A 12,605-nucleotide genomic window follows, 5' to 3' on the forward strand; every position below is an offset into this window, starting at 1 on the left:
ATCGCCAGACCAGAGGAGCAGGGGAACTTTGAAAAGAGGTAAGAGTAGCTGGAGGTCAGAAAAGGACTTATGCAGAGAGCCCTGCACAGACGTAGACGCGCTGACTTACCCGCAGCAGGGAGATGACCCGGCAGGCGGGACCGAAAGCCTCGGTGGGCTCAGAAGGCGGAGCTGGACCAGGACCAAGCAACCTTCCTTTAGTCCCAGCCAAAGCCCGACGGGAGAGAGGCACGGGGTAGGAGACTGGCCAGGCTCTGCCCAGGCGGGCCGTTCACACTCTATGCCGTTGTGATAAAAGGACAGTGGAGCGTCCCAGTGTGAAAGCAGGACCACCAGGAACAGAGGAGGCATCTGAAGGAGGCAAGTGCTGCCATCTGCGCTCCCCGAACCATCCTTCCAGGCCGGCCCCGGCCACAGTGCCTGCCTACACCTGCGGCCCTGCCTGCCCACCCGCTGCCGACTCGGAACTCGAGGGTTCGTCTTCACCAGGGGCTGCAGATGCAGCTGCTCAGCTGCCTCTGGAACTGTAGGAGGCAGATTCGTTCAGGGCCTTCACAGAAGGGACTGCTCGCCTCCATGGAGGCCCAAACGGAAGGAACAGAACAGGACTGGGAAGTGGAGATTGGGGGTCATCGTTTGGCCTGGGAAGGCTCACTGACTTCGATAAGGTCCCATATGCTGCAATCGGGGAGAAACCGGGGGAGAATCTAGGCAGCTCAGCGGGAGTAAAACGTTAGAAAGTCTACTCTGAAGTGTGCGGAAATTCATGGGAGCCTCCCTTTTGAAGGCATGAAAACAGGATGGATGTTCTCACAGTTGTGGTAGCTTGTGAGAATCAAAGCCCTTCCCTTGCCTAAGTAAGGGTCTACAAACACAGAAAAACAAAACACAACAAGGAGGGGACAAAGCCAGCTCAGTGTGCAGAACTAGAGGACTGTGGGCAGCAGTTACAGCTGGCTGGTGGTAAGATAGCTGGGCTAGTGCTCAGAGGACACTGGCTGGGCTTGATGCTTGACCGCAGTTTGGCCTCAGGCAGAGAAGCAGGAGCTTCCATTGAGCAAGGCATCCTTCCCCACCTGGAGCTCGCAGGGATGCAGGGAGGGGCGGGGGAGGGGAATGATGACACAGCGTGGGGACCAGACCCCACTGAGTGTCGCTTTCCTGTTCATTACCTCACAGCAGGCCACTGAGCTAAGTACCGTGTTCTCCGTTTTACAGAGCGGAGCCTCACAGTGGCAGGAAGGGGTCAGGGTAATGTGTTTGGCCTTCTCTTCTGGCACCACCCCGGAGTTGATCTGGAAATGGGTAAATGCATAGAGAAGCTCAGGGGTGTTCATGTAGTGAACATTCAGCAAATCTGAAACCTGGAACATGCAAAAGGATGTAAACATTGCTATCTGCAGCACAGCCCTGGGCATGGGGCAGATGCTTCTGGACCAAAGGAGCTGTGTCAGGCTCCTGCCAGCAGAGAGCTGGTCAGGGGCAGGGTATAGGTTTGGGACTTTTCTCAAGACACAGTTTAAGAAATCTGGACTGTATTCTATAAACAATTCTGGCAGAAGAGGGAGTGAATTGGACACCATGCTTGGAGGGGAGCTGGGCCCAAAGAACAAAACCCAGGGTTGAAAAGCTGCTGGGAAGAGGTGCTTGGAACAGTCAACATGAGAAGTAATGAGGCTGTGATGAAACGGAAGAGAAACTGGATGGAAATTGCTTAGGGCCCAACTGTTAGCCAGCTGGCATAATTAAATCCATGTCCCATTAGCCTGCAGTTAGTAAGAATCTTCTAGAGACCATGGCTTCTGCCTGAAGGATTGCTCAAGGTGGAAAGTGCTTACCCAGTGCACAGCTGGGTGAGGAAATCTTTCTGGGAAGGAAGGCACTAGGTCTCAAGCCCTGGTAACACACCTCTTGCTGCCCTTAGCTGGGAGAGGCCCACGGCTAGAGAGCAACAAACTCCCCGTGGTGAGACTGGACACAATGGGTCCAGGCTGCCTGTCACTGCTTCAGCCAATTAAGCAGAGACAAGGTTAAATCATATATGAGCGTTTATTCCAATATCGCCGGCAAAATGGGAGAGTAGAGGTATTTGTTCACATAAAATATGCTCTACCCGCCCCCCATAAGCCAGTTCCTTCTATTGGATACAAGGACAAAGATTACAGGGGGAAGTGGGCAAAAGAAATAAGGAGTGTAATGGCCCTGGCCAGTTTGCTCAGTGGTTAGAGCATCTGCCCACGGACTAAAGGGTTGAATCCGGCCAAGGGCACATACTTGGGTTGCAGACTTGGCCCCAGCCCTGGTCAGGGCTCATGTAGGAGGCAACCAATCGATGCGTCTCTTTCACGTGGATGTTTCTATCTCTTTCTCTCTCCCCTACTCTCTCTGAAAAGCAATAGAAAAATTATCCTAGGGTGAGGATTTTAAAAAACAACAAAAAGAATGGGTATAATGGTTTACAGGTTACAGGAAATTCCGGCTGGGGGTTTGCAAAACGGTGGGGCGCCTCCGGGACTCCCTTGTTTCGACAACAAGGTTGTTAATCTTTCCATGGTGATAGGCAGTTAAAGAGAATGGATCTCCTCATTCCAAGGGTAATTCCCATGTCCCGGGGCTACAACTCCCAGGCAGGTTAGAAAGTGCTTTTTCTAATTAGAACAGAACAATCACAGTTAACAGAACATGATCAATATTTCTTATGACTATAGCTAACAATCCCAGTCAACAGAGCATGATTAATATTTCTGCCCCCAACACTGGGATGGGGGCGAGAGATGTTTTCTGCTGTCTTGTCTTCCAAGTCCTTGTCCTTCCCTCGTGTCTTCCACAGACGATGTTTGAATACTCCAACGTCCTTGCTGGTTCCCTGAAAAATAGTCAGAATGGGGTCTGCTTCTGAGGGACTATTCTGAAAGCACTTTGATGATTACATTTTCTTAATATGCAGAATAGATTCTCTACAATTGCCGGTCCTATCCCTGGGCCTCCCTCAGAGCTCACCCGTGCCCTACTTTCTCCTCTATACAAACATAAAAGATCCATCCCACTCCCTCCTCCCCCCGCCATTATTTTTACCCTAGTTCTGGCTGTTGAAAGGTTAACATGGTGGTATGTGGGCAGCTAACTAGCCATCTCAGATGGTGCATAAAGAAAAATTGAATTTATTTAAGGGAAGGGGATGGGGAATGGGAGACCCAAAGGGGAGGGCTACACAGCCCCAAGCCAAAGGGATACTGGGTTGCTGATGGCAGCCCCCAGGAGCCGGGGTCTCATCCTGACATGCAGCCACTGGCGGGAAGCTCTTGTCGTCAGTGGGTCTTGGGGCTGAGTCACAGGCTTGGAATGCAGCTGGAATTCGGATGGAACGTGCAGGTGCAGTCAGGTGTTTCAGGACAGTTTTAATTCCTTATATTGTCAGATCCCTGGTGTCCATCAAGTCTTCCTGGCCCTTGTCCTCCTGTGGCGGGAAGCTTACAAATGGCCATTAAGGATTATATTGCCCTATAGTCCTAGCAGCTGTCACAAGACCTTGCTAAAGAAAAGAATGCTGTGATTCAGTATCGGCTCACCAGGAAACATCAGCTAATGGGAGTTGAAATCTCAGGTACGCAGAGAATACGATAGAACCAAAATCCACACAAGGTCCGGTGCGCCTCCCACTCCACTGAGACCTGGACAATAACCCTCGTTTGTAAAGAACATAAGGATTTGCTCCTGCCTGTCGTGGGAAATATCGTGAGGGGTGGTGTCTGCTGTTTTTGTTAAGTGTCGGGAATCTCTCCCCTGGAAAAGAGTATTAGATTTTAGAAATGCTCTGATCTCTTATCTACACTCAACAGAAAACATTCATAATTTAGCTCGCTTTGAGGAAATGATGTTTGGACTGGATGCCAAAGGTGGATGACATGGCTCCTGGGCAAGACTCTGTCTTTAAACCCAGGGCAAATGTCGGAAGAGCCCTGTCAGCACTTCAGCCAGAGGCCCCGGGGAGCCCTCGGGTACCATCCCCTGACAAGGAGGCACCTGGAAAGTGGCTTCAGGAGGCTGCGGGCTGGCTGGCTTTGGGCACCCAGGACTCCATGGCAATAGGGTTGAAGGTAGAAAGCTAACTCTACAAGTGTGTACAGGTCATCTTAATTAAGACCAGACCCCGCTTCATTAGAAAGAAATGGCACTTGAGTTCGGAAACCCAATATAATTTGCCACAACAAATTAGGAAGGATGGAGGACCCTGGCTAAAGGCACATATGATTTCCAGGGGCCTTCTCTCCAAGTGAGTCTCAGATGAAAGGCCAGGGGCTGACAAAAGCCAGGCAGGCGGGGTCATGAGGACCAGGGCTGCCAGCACTAGGCTTGGATGCTGCACAGGCCTCCCCTGGCCTTGGTCTCTCAGGGCTGTCCCTCCTGTTTCCAGTCCTGCGGGGTCCCCTAAACTCTTCTTCCCCATTCCAAGGCGTCCATGTCACCTCCCTGCTTAAAACCTTCATGCGTCTTCCCACTGCACTTAGACTAAGAGCCAAGCCCTTAGCCAAGTCTGCAGGGTTCCCCCGTGATCCAGCCTCCAGCCCCACCCTGCAGACTCGCATCTACCCCTCCCCTTGGTTCACTCATCCCAGCAACTTTTGCCTGTTCTACAAACACAGCTTCCCGTTCCTGCCCCAGGGCCCTTGCATTTGAAGTTCCTTCCTCCTGGATTGCTCTTCTCCCAGGTCTCCACATGGCTGGTTCCTCTCATCATTCGATTCAATTGTTACCTGCTCACAGACACCTTTCTGACCTTCTCTAAATAAAATATCTCTCACTCCCTCCATAACCTGTGACCACTATCCTGTGTTTCTATGTCATCGATCTGATGTCACTACATCTCACTGCTGGTTTATTGCTGTCCACATATTTGAGAAAGGAGACCTCACCTGTCTTGCTCACCACCCGGCAACTGGCACCCAGAACAGTGCTCATCAGTAATTTCGAATGAATGAATTAATGCATTTGTTACAATATTCACAATAATTACACACCTAGAAATAAATCTTTAAAACCGCAGCGATCAGGCAAGTGCACATGGAAGTACGCCGACCTCGCAACGCTCTAAGAGAATTCTGCGCACTTCCAATCAGAGCCTCACTGTGGCTTCGGCCACCCCGGGCTCCCAGCGGCCACCTGACGGAAGACGGGAGTGATTTGTAGGAGGTTCTAGTTTCCACTCCCCAGAACCGCTTACTCTCTTTCCTGGGTATTGCTACCCACAGATGAGTCCTGTAGTCAACCCCCTCAACATCTCACATAAACAAGCCACATGGCGCGTCGGTTGGAAAGTCTTTAAAATAATGTCTCAAACAGGCAGTGATTCGAGGCCAGGGCGACGCTGCTGCTCAGGAGGGAGCGTGGGTGACGGGAAGGAGAAATTGGTTTGGACCCTCCTTCTGAAGCCCACTTACCAACCTATTCTTCGCACACTCAGATGTCCTCGGCTGCCACACAGCCCAAGGGAATTCAAGTAAGGCGGTCCCTCTCGTTAGCATGCAAACGGCGAGTCTCACTTGTGTCATCCTGAGTCAGTGATCCAGAAAGGAAAGCAGAAAGAGGTGGAAGCAAATGGGGCCAAACTCATCGATCGTTTGGTTCGCTTTAGAGTGATTCTAAAATAATTACAGCCAGTGGTCTGTAGAAAGAAGGGCATATAGTCAACCTGAATTCTCTCCTAGGGCCCCTCCATGACTGATTCCTATCGGAACCTCTGCTGAGCCGTACCAAGCGACAAGGCAGCTACTCAGGGGATGTGAAACAATGCCCGTGAGTGATCAGAAAGCAGCTGTCCTTCCTCAGGAGCTGCAGGTGAGGACCTGGGAGACGGAGCTGGGCTCTGACCTCGGTATGAGGCCTGAGACCCTGGGCAGCGCTGGCTCCTTCTGCAGGTACAGAGCTGGCCTGTGCTGCAAGAGGCCAGAAAACCCAGGGTCCAGTGGGCTTGGAACCTGTCAGTTCAGGGTCACTGCTTCCCCTTGCAGTGCGACACAGGCCCAAGGGCAACACACAAAATGCATTAAAGTCATCAGGGTGGAACAGATCACAGCCAACCTCTCTCCCCAATCTAAGAAAAAACGAGAACATTTAGATTGCAGACCCACTCGAAACTCTGCTGTCATCTACTGCTCACCCCCTTCACACGCCGTGTGCAGAACTGCGGGTGCAGGACGCCGTGGGCCAGCACCCTGCTGTGTGCTGGGCACAAGGGGAGGGGCCACACAGACAGCTCCCTGCTCCTGCAGAGCCTGCATTCTAGGGTAAGGCTGTCCTTTATTTCCTAAATGACAGCTTTGTTGCGATATAATTCACATGCCACACAGTTCACCCATTTCGAGTATGCAATTCAGTGGCTTTTCATCTATTCACGAAGTTGTTCAACCATCACCACCATCAACTTCGGGACGTTTTTTATTACCCTAAAGGTGGCCTGAGGACTGAAGGAGCTGATCGCTTGGTCGACCATCAAGCTGCAAGTGGGATCACTCTGGTACTTCTCTGAAAGAAGGAAGCATGTGGCATGAGGAGCTCGCTGGCCTTGGGCTGCGAGAAGGCTCCCTGCAAAGTGACATTTGCATTGAGAGGGTGAATGAGTGGGAGAGAACCAGGCAGAGAGCGGAGCGAGGAGGAGGCAGAGAAGACAGGAGCCAAGGCTCTGTGCTGATCTGAGGACCCAAGAATTTTGGATTTTATTTTAGAACAATTGCTTTTCTTTAAAAAAAACACACAAAAAGAGTTTTAGGTCCCCCTGCTCTCCCTCACCAACACCTCGGTGCTCAGATTTTCATTTCAAAAATATACCTCCCGCTGGTGGCTGGAGGGCGGGTGGGAGGGAGGCCGGTGTGGATGAGGGAGGCGGTGAGGAGCCCATCGCGGGAGTCCATCCGCAGGATGACCAGGCCTGAATCGGTGCTGCCCACGGAAATGAGGGCTGGGAGTTGATTAGATTTGTTAGGACCTGAATCCAAAGACCTTGGTAATTGATTGACGGTGGGAGTGACAAATCCCAAATATGGTGCGGGGAAACTGTAAGAAAACCAGGGTTTTAGGAGTTGGGAGATTTTAGATTTTAGGAGTAATTCCAAGTTGAATTACTGGATAAATTGACAGTGAGGTGCGTACAGGCTGAGCGGTCACGTAGGTGGTTGAATACGAGTCTGATGTCAGAGGTGAGACCTGGACTGAAGACGCAAACACAGGAGCACTGTGTAGGGGCTGCTGAGCGCTGATGTGCAGGCGGGTGAGCCGGCCTAGGGGAGGGCGGCAGAGTAGAGGAGGGGACCTTGGCACAGCCAAGGGGAACGCCCACATTTTAACGGCGAGTGGAGGGGGGTCAGCTGGTAAAAGATGCTGAGAAAGAGCTGCCGGGGGTGTGGTCACCTGGCAACCGAGGCGGGAGAGGTTGTTTGTTTAAACGCTGCTGAGAGATAAGGTCTGAAAACGTGTCCTTTGGTCTTGGTGACGTGAAAATTATTGGCAACCTTAGTAACAGCCAGTTAGCGACAGGGACGTGAAAAGTAGAACCTGAGCAGACTTGAGGAATTTGGCTGAGTGGAGGGGGGTGTGGACGGAGGGCCCTGCAGGGCAAGGGAGGGAGGCTAAGAGGGAGAGATGCGAGGGAATGCTGATGCCACCAGCACGGTTCAGAGAGGAGCCCGGAGAGGAGCCGGCTGCCTGGGAAGGAGCCTGAGGAGTCAGGAGGGGGAGCCCAGCCCCGCGGCAGGGGTGCCCTAGCGGGAGGGGAGCCCGCTTCTGCCCAGAGCCCCAAACCAACCTTGGTTTCAGCCCCGGCCAGGAGGGAGCCCACGCCCGCGGCAGGCAGGGAGTGCCCTGAAAAAGCCCCAGTGGGCACCATGGGCTCTTCACCATGCACTGGGGGTGGGAGGAGAGTTCTTTTCTCCCACCCCCAACACAGACACACACACACTCACAATCACACTCACACGCACACACACGAGCGCACACACATACACACATACTCACACACACTCGTTAAACACGTGTTTAAAACAGGGCCGTCACAGGGACCCTGCCTCCACCGCCCCACCGCAGGCTTTCTTCTTGCCCAGCTGAGACCTCAGTTTGTACTTCACACAACAAAACCCCGTCCCCTCCACCCCTCCCGCTCTCAGGCGCCCACCCTTCACCTCCGCTGGATGATGATAACCGACCGAGTGCCACGGGCAGGCCAGCTGAGGCATCAAAAGCAGCAGGAGGGTCAGGGGCATAACATCAGTCCAGGGAGGTGACGGCTTGGGCCACCGCAAGACATCCCTTTCCCAGGCAGCATCCTGGATGGATCGGTGGCCACAGTGAGAGCCGCTGCCTGACTTCTGCCCCTTGACCTACGGAGCTCCTGGAGCCTCGGCCCCCGTCTCAGAGTTCAGGGGTGCGGTCCTTGGTGCAGCGGCTCCGGGGTGGCCACGCGGGGGTGAGGCCGGGGCCGGCCACTGGGCCACCGCCCTAGGGGCAGGGCCGCCACCCCAGAGCAGGGACTCAGCAGTCGTGAGGACAAAATGGGATGATGGCTGGGAAAGATCCTCAAGCAGGTGACTTATATAGTCAGGAGTCATTAATGTTGGGTGCATGTGGCAGATTCACAGAGACCCCTGGCCTGCAGGGGAGCTTGGGTCACAGGCCTGTGCTGTCCCTGTTCTGATCAGACCTACACGAGTAAAATTCGGGCTCCCCCGGGAACAATGCAGTGCCCATGCAGAGCGAAAGCCTCGTTTATACACCGCGGGGTGGGACAGCCGCTGGCGCGGACCTTCAACCAAATGGCAGTTACAGTGTCGTTCCTTCAGCGCCCTTCCTCACGCCTGCAGGACCCTCTGAAGCGTGGAGGGCGGGGACTGCTGTCCCCAGGCAGCCGGCGGGAGGGGCTGAGAGACCCAGGGCGGCTCTGTTCCTGTGGTAAAGCGCGGGGAGGGACCTACAGGACGTGTTTGCTCCAACTCACTAGGCACTGCTGCTGGGGTCTCTTCTTAGCTACAGAGTCCAAGGACATAGGGCAAAAGGTGTTTTAACCAAACAGTGGCCAACTAAACTCCTGTTGAGGACGTGGGGCCCTGGGCTGAAAGCAGCAGGAATCATGCAGGGGTCATCCCCCGTCTACATGACAGAGTTAGTGGCGTTGCCTTTCCCGCATTTGTGAGTCACCTAACCGCTGACTCAGCGGGTCCTAGTTGCATACTTCCCTGCTCCACAGAAGTTGAAAAATCACTTGTATTATTAATTTGCGTAAAAGCTTCCAGCTTCAGAATGTGACTATACAGCTATTTTTGCAAAGCAGGCTGGAGTTCCCAGCTTTTTGTTTTGAATGACTAGAGCCATTCATCAGCGGTGCTCATAAGCATGGAGCTTACGATTTTCTTACCTTTCATTTTCTAGGAAGATAAACATGTACAGGCTTAGTGAATTTCTCCAGCGCTCCCTGCACAGTCATTTATAAAACTACCCAACAGCCCCGAGCTCCTTTCCCATTTTCAGACAACCAGACAATTACATCTCCCTGTGGGAAAATCCCCGTTCACGTTAAACATTTATTATCCACTCCCTTCTGTCAGTCAGTGCGCACTTGTTCAGCTCCTGCTCCACGCTCAGCACCGTGGTGGGTACTGACTGGAGACCCAACTTATTTGGCCTTTACTGGGTGCTGGGCCTCAGGAGGCGTGCACTTCACCTACGTGCAGATAGGTGCCTCGTGAGATAAACGCAGGCGGCCGTGGAGCCCGTATCCTGCGACTGGACGGAATTACATGGTTTCCCCGGGCATCCAGGCAGAGGTGAGTCCGGGACAAGGGGACGGAGGTGGAAGGGGGAGGAAGAGAAAAGGGCAGGAAGTGTTTCAGGTAAGGGCACCCCTGCGTCTGTTTTGAAGACCTCAAGTGACCTAGACTGGCCCAGAAAGGCAGCCAACAGGGAGGCGCTGACGGATAAGATGGACAAGTTACGGACATTCAGTTTTGCAGCGACCCAAAGGGACTGAGTCCTGACACCTAGGGACAGAGTGAGAGTAACTGCAAGGTGAACGTTAGTTAATATTCCACCAGGAAGAAGTTGGCAATGGTGAGCTTCTGAGTTGGAGTAAATGGACTCAGGAGTCGGGGAATCATGAATACTAAAGAAGTGGACAGCCTGTCCTTCAACACGGGTCAATAAGAAACCACCAAAAAGTAAAACCAGAAAAAGATCTTAATGTGAAATAAAATCTCAAATGAGGGCAGATTAATGATTTCAAAAGCCGAGAATAAAGACCCTATTATTTTTTCAGGCTAAGAAAGCTGCAGAAAAGGTGGATTCCAAGCATTGCATTTCTGCGTCACACGTGGGGCCACGTGTGACGCTGACCAGAAGGGAGACCTGAGGGAGCTGCCAAAGCAGGTCCTGAGCTGTGCTCCCCTAACTTGTAATGTCTCCATCAAACCGCAAGGCTCTGACGGCTGGCACCGCAGGCTGCCCGAGGCTTCCGCGCCCACCTCCTCGCATTTCTCTACCACACACAGAAGTTCGGCGGGGTGGGCACGTGCGGGGGCGCAGCTGGGGTGGTGAGTGCCTCCTCCCGCTCCCGAGGCTCACGGGGCACGCCGGGCCTCATGCGGTCCGCCCCGGCCCACTTTCAGCAGCGGGGCTGCGGCCTGCCTGTGCTGTCCCATGGATGTGCTAGGTGGTCTTTTCGCAAGGAAGGGGGGTGACTGAGCCAGGGCAGAGTAACGCACTCCTCTCGGAGCAGAGCGTCCGCTGTCACCTAGGGAGGCTGCCCCGGTGGGCCCCTGTGCTGTGCAGAAGCCGCCTCCCACCGCCGGGAGCCAGGGCTGCTGTGAGGTGGGCGTGGGCTGTGGGAACTGGACGTCTCCTGGCCGGTTTGGGCATGGAGCTGAGTGTCTCTGGGTGGGTGACTATATTAACCCCATGCTCTCATGTTTATGTTTGCAGCTTACTGGTCCCAGGTACGTTGCTGTTTATGTTCTGTCTTTGCATTTGCAGGCACTTGCTTTATGTATCTTGATACTTATGCTGATTAAACTGCTGGAATAAATGGAATTGCTCACACGTACACACTCTTTTTTGTCCCAACTCCTCCAAGCTATTTCAGGGTTGCTCACGTTTTTCGGGAACACAGTGTATTCTCATTATCTGAAGAGTTAGTTCTTGCTTAGGGAAGATGTCACCATGTCCTTGACTTTTCCCATCAGTCGTAGCTGTCTCTACCTGTGGGCGCCAGTTTTCTCCACGTTGGGTCAACCTGTCCACCCCGTCTGGTCGCTTCCATCTGACTCACTGTGGTCGGGTCTCTTCTGATCCATGTCACTGTATCAGAGGCCTTCCCACAACCACAGTAAAAGGAATGGCCTTTGTCACTCTGGCCTCCCTCCTGTTTTAATTCCCCCCACAGCATTTATGACCGCACACCGCCCACCTTCCAGCCCACCGAGCGCACAGGCTCCGAGGAGAGGGAGTTTGTCTCCCTACCATCGGCTGGAGCAGGGTCTGACTCACAGCCAGTGCTCAGCGTCTGAGTCGCCTTGGGCTCCCCGGCCAGCAGCGCGGCTCTCAGCCGTGCCTGGCCCTTTGCCGTTCCTGTTTATGAAGCTCGTTTCCTCGGCTCTGCTTTCCCTCCTCACTGTGTTGTCTTACTTTGTCTCCGGTTTCTTCTTTCACGACTCCTGTCACTTCTCCCAGAGCATTCGCTGCGGAGGATGTTCCACTTCTAAAGAGCATGTTTTCAGACGGGACCTCTGTGGGTGCCCGGCCCAGGGGGTGGTCTTCGGACCCTCCTCCCACGCTGAGCTCCTGCTCTCTCCTCGCTGTTTCCCGCGAGTCCCTCCCTCCTAGGCGGTAAGAGCCGAAGCTGACCCTGTTTGAGGAACCACCTCATACCCTAACGCACTGTCCTTGGAAGCAGGATGTGCCCTTGCTTAGGCTGCCTCAGTTCAAGCGTGGCAGCATTAACAAAATCACAGGGAGCCCGGCCAGTGTGGCTCAGTGGCTAAGCGTCGACCACGCCCCAGAAGGTTGCCGGTTCGGTTCTCGGTCAGTCTCGATCCCCAGTAGGGAGTGTGCAGGACGTGGCCGACTGATGTTTCTCTCTTATCATTGATGTTTCTCTCTCTCTCCCTCTCCCTCCCTCTCTCTCTAAAATCAATAAAAATATATCTTAAAAAAATTAAGGTGGAAAAGGGTAATTATCAAATCCAGTCACTATGCCCATAGCCCCCTCTCAGGCAACAAGACACACATCCGGTACCAGCTCAGACCAGCTATCACTGGAGATAAGTAGCTAGGGGGGGTTGTGGTTACCCTCACTCCCCATCTGCCTCCCTCCCTCTCAGGTGAAAGATGGAGGTGCCCACTCCTGACAGCTGTCCCTTCCTTGGAACACAGCTGAGAGTCCCCTGGTCTGTGCACAAAGGAGCCAGGCTCAGAGGGCACCCACGGGGGGCTCAGATCCAGTTAGCACTGGCTCCCCAGCCATGTCTCCCAGTGCGAACCGACTCAGAGAAATGCCCATCTTGGCATGAAGGTGCTAAATCTTGTGCCCACAGGGCTGGTGTGCCCAGAAGGGTGCCTGCTCCTGAGTC

The sequence above is a fragment of the Miniopterus schreibersii genome (assembly GCF_964146895.1).
Source record: "Miniopterus schreibersii genome assembly, chromosome: 18".
Classification (NCBI taxonomy): domain Eukaryota; kingdom Metazoa; phylum Chordata; class Mammalia; order Chiroptera; family Miniopteridae; genus Miniopterus; species Miniopterus schreibersii.